This window comes from Triticum aestivum, chromosome 3A (genome assembly GCF_018294505.1).
Source record: "Triticum aestivum cultivar Chinese Spring chromosome 3A, IWGSC CS RefSeq v2.1, whole genome shotgun sequence".
In the NCBI taxonomy this organism is placed as follows: domain Eukaryota; kingdom Viridiplantae; phylum Streptophyta; class Magnoliopsida; order Poales; family Poaceae; genus Triticum; species Triticum aestivum.
The window spans coordinates 90201759-90206535 of record NC_057800.1 but is presented as its reverse complement, the minus strand read 5'-3'; positions in this window follow the sequence as shown (position 1 = coordinate 90206535).

Genomic DNA, 4777 nt, shown 5'->3' with positions numbered 1-4777 from the left:
AAGGACAAAAGATGTCATGCAAGTTCTTTTCCATAAGCACGTATGACTATATTCGGAATACATGCCTACATTATATTGGTGAATTGGAGCTAGTTCTGTGTCACGCTATGTTATAACTGTTGCATGATGAATGCCATCTGACATAATTATCCATCGTTGATCCATTGCCTACGAGTTTGTTTCATATTGATCTTTCCTAAGTTACTTTTTCGTTGCTATTATTATGATTGCTACAAAATTGCTGATGTTACTTCTGCCACCGTTACCGTCACTTCCATACTACTTTGCTACTAAATAGTTTGCTGCAAATATTAAGTCTTTCAGGTGTGGTTGAATTGACAACTCACCTGCTAATACTTGAGAATATTCTTTGGCTCCCCTTGTTTCGAATCAATAAAGTTTGGTTGAATACTCTACCCTCGAAAACCGTTGCGATCCCCTATACTTGTGGGTTATCAGTAGACAAGAGCCTGTTCGCGCACACATACCTGGCGATGGCGATCCGCTGGTCCTTGTCAGGAGACGGACGGATGGGCACAAGGTTTAGTCCCGCGACCTTGTGCTTCTGCTCCTATAGGTACTGCTTCAACTTTGGCAAGGTGATGAGTCCAATTTATGTGATAATTTTATTAAGTATTTTGTACATGCATGGTAGGCTTTGTGAAATTTTATCGCGTTCGCACACCTCTTTTTGTTGATAATCCCCCAGGTAACATTTTTTGACCATTTATCATATAATGGAGAAATCCTTAAAAATGGTAGTGGTATCACGTATTTAAAGTGATAATCACCTACCATAAAAGATTGGAGCAAGAAGCCCAAAGAAGAAAGTGTCACTACGCTTCCAAAGCAAAAGACGGTGTTCCATATGACTGCGCCCACTCGTATGAGTGGTTGTATGGAGTGTCGTCGCCACCGCCAGTTTAACTATTTTCACCTCGTTGAATTGGATCATGGATCAGACGCTAAGAGAGAGAGAGAGCAGAAACTCATCCAGAAGGCAGAAACCTAGCCTCCGGAGTTCATCCGGGGGAGGGATTGGCAAGGATAAGTGGGGATTCTTCCTCACTGCGCCCAAGGGGACTACACCATCATCACCACTATCATCATCATCCACTTCATCATCATCATCATCATCCATGTCTTTATCATCATCATCATCCACATCCTTATCATTCGTAACATCAAGAACCCTAGTCGACCATCTTGTGTGTTATTCAAATCGTTCATCCATCTTTGCCATGATGTTTGTTGTTGATAACCCACAAGTATAGGGGATCGCAACCGTTTTCGAGGGTAGAGTATTCAACCCAAATTTATTGATTCGACACAATGGGAGCCAAAGAATATTCTCAAGAATTAGCAGTTGAGTTGTCAATTCAACCACACCTGAAACACTTAATATCTACAGCAAAGTATTTAGTAGGAAAGTAGTGTAACATCCCAAGTTTTCAATTTGGAATGTTATACATTAGATCATCATTGCATAGCATGTTTTATTGCATTTTGGTTGATCCTAGAAATTCCACGCAACTCAAGGACCTATGGAGAGAGTTGGGGATTTCGTTATTTTCATATTTGAGTTTTTCTCGAATTATGAAAAGAGGATCGTTTGATTTTATTTATTTTTCTCTGAAATATTTCTATAATTAAAAATAAAAGAGAGAGGATAAAATGACTTCCTCAAAATAAAGAAATATCAGAGATTTAATATTAAAATCAAATAAGATTTTTATTCGGAGTTTTGTCGCTATTTTATTTGAATTAGGAAAAATATGCGTTTTTCAAAATTGCATTTTAGGCCCAAATAAATGTTCACCTTGTCCGGCTTATTTTTAGAGGACGGGGAAAATTTATTTCGGGATTTTTGGAGTCCGTTTAGTATTTCTTCTATTTCTTTTTCTGCACGTCAAAATTATGTAAAAAAAAGTCAAACCGACTTAGGGCCGTATTCGGCCAGGACTCTCTCGGGCCGGCCTTTAAAGCCCGAGACCCCGAGCCCCCAGCCGCCGCCAGCCCACCTGAAACCCTAGCCGCTGTCGACTGCCCCGCCGCCCGCACCGCCCCGCCGCCGCACCACCCCGCAGCCGCACACCCCACCACCCCGCCGCCTCGCCGCTGCCGCGCCGCCGCACCGGAGCCCGCCGCCGCCGCCGGACCCCGCCGGACCCGAGGTAGCCGCCTCGGTTTTTCGTGAAAAAAACCATTTGGTTTTTTCTCGAAACCCTAGATCCGTTTTTTATTAGATCCGGTTCGGTTTAGTTATTTAGCGAACGCCCGTTTTTACGTTCGTTTTTATGAACAGTTTTCACCGTTTAGCCGCAGACAGCGAACGTTCGTTCGTTAGCCTGTTCGTCAGTTTTTCTTTTTCTCGGATTTTCCGCGATTATTTTCGATCGTGATTCCTAATCCAATTTTCGTTCTAGTATAACTTTGCGCTCGTTTATCGGAATCAGGAGATTCAAGCGCCTAGAGTTTCGTCTCGAAACCCTCTTTCCATTTAACTAACTTAAACAAGTTTTTGCTACTGTAAAATTTGACCTTAGTCCAGATTAGTAAATGAAGCTTGTTTCTCTCGCCGTTTGAGTTTTGTTGCTTCATTTGATTTGATTCTTTTTGCAAACCGGAGTTCTTAAGTTGAAATTTATGGTTAGACTCTTATTTGAGTTTTATCCGTGATTTTGCTTGATTGCTTATTGTATGCTTGTTTGTTTGCGATAGAGTACCCGGAGTGCGAGGCGTGCTACATCGAGTCTCTAGGTTTCGCGGATCATCAGCAAGGCAAGTAACACTCTGATCATACCTCTTACGACCAAGTTTTCATTGCATTAGATCAACCCTCAAACATTGCATGGTTAGGATCTGAATTAAATTGTGGGTCTGGGAAGTAGATGAGGTAGTACCTATTCACCTGTTTATTATCAAACCCTGGGAGATACTTCTACGTTGCTTATATTGCTATGCTATGCTTTTAGACGTGGATTGGGTTTGAGAGTAATGACAGATGTGAGATTGCTTAATTAATGGTTACTTAAGGTGGCAACTTTAATACACATTTGGGTGGATTGAGGCACCTGGGGAACCCAGTGATTGCCTGTATTTTATGGAAATCCTGGGCTACCGTGAGATTCTCCTATGGACCGCGACCCATGCTCAAAGGGATCATAAGATTATTCGTATTGGAAACTTCCGTGTGCAGCCACATGCGATTATGGGCTCTGGCATAGTTGAGTAAGTTGTGGGAAACCTTTCCATGATGGACTAGCAGATGTAGGTGATTGTAGGTGTGCCGACCTATCTATCGGTTAAGGGGACCTCTTCAGAAAGACTGTGTCTCGGTCATCCGTTTCTCAAACATTATGTAGTGCGAGAAATCCAACGGAGGAGATCGAGTCTTGTGAGGAAAAGTGCACAAACCTCTGCAGAGTGTACAAACTAATCATGGTTAGCCGTGTCCCCGGTTATGGACATTTTGAGTTTCTAGTTCTTGGATTATCATGTGGATCTCATCACTCTTAATATAATTTGATTGGGTTTAATGATGATTACTTTTTAATTGGGATTGAGTTGGGTGAACCTTCTCAATGTTTATCAACTACCATGGTAGTTAAATAAAATGTATTCCTTTGTAGTAGGGAAAAATTGGCTTTTCGCAAAACCTTTAACCTTACAACCTCCACCAAACCATATATGCATGTAGTGATAGCTTTGCATTGTTCATTACTCTCTTGTGTTACTTCGCCAGCATATTCTATGTGCTGGCCCATTTTTCGGGCTGCAACGTATCATGTTGCAGACTTTTCAGACGACGAGTAAGGAGCCTTAGGTCGTGGCCTTTCACTCAGTGATGCCGTTGGAGTTGATGGACTCACTTTATCTTCCAAGCCTTCTGCTGTTATTGTATTATATGGCCTTAAGCCATATTTATTGTAATATGTTATCTTTTGAGACATTCGATGTAATAAGTGTGTGATTGCCACTCTATTATAAATCCTTCAAGTACTGTGTGTCAGCATTACCGGTCCAGGGATGACACTTATACACAGAGATCAGGATGTTTGAGGTCTGGTCGCTACAAAGATGGTATCAGAGCACACGCTGACTGTAGGACACGACCACTAAACTAAAGCCCTAGATCACTATTCTCTTCTCATTTCTAACTCCTCTCCTTTTTTGTGTTCTTTAGGATGGCGGACGCAAGGAACAAGTTTGCGCAACTGGAAGAAGACGCCCCCTTTGGAAGACACTTAAAGGAAGTCCCTAGGTACCTGAAAACATTGGAATACCAAGCTTCACTGGGACTTATAATGCCACTTTACCAGAAGAGGAGCGCTGGATGATTCAAGCTCAAGTTCCGGGAAGGACATTCACACCAGTCACTGAGCCCATACAGTTTTCTTTCGATGCACCAACATGGAGTCTAGGAAAGAGTATGGCAGCTCACATCACCATGGGACGCATTGGAGAAGTTTACCACAAGGATCTCAAAGATACAATCTACCAGATTTATGGGCGTCGAGATGAGCAATGGGAGATGATCAGCACCAGGAAGGATAGATCCATTGCAGCTTTCATCCAGGAGTTAAACCAGCATATTCACCGCCAGGAGAACCAGATGTGCGCATACATGATAGATCTGAAGAAGGCAATGACCAGGATCACGGAGCTTGAAGAAGAACTCAAGGCAACTCGCGAAGATTATGAGGAGGAAATCGTCTTACTAGTGGAGAGGAATGACGATCTGGAAAGGAACCTAGGAGTATTCATGGGAGACCCG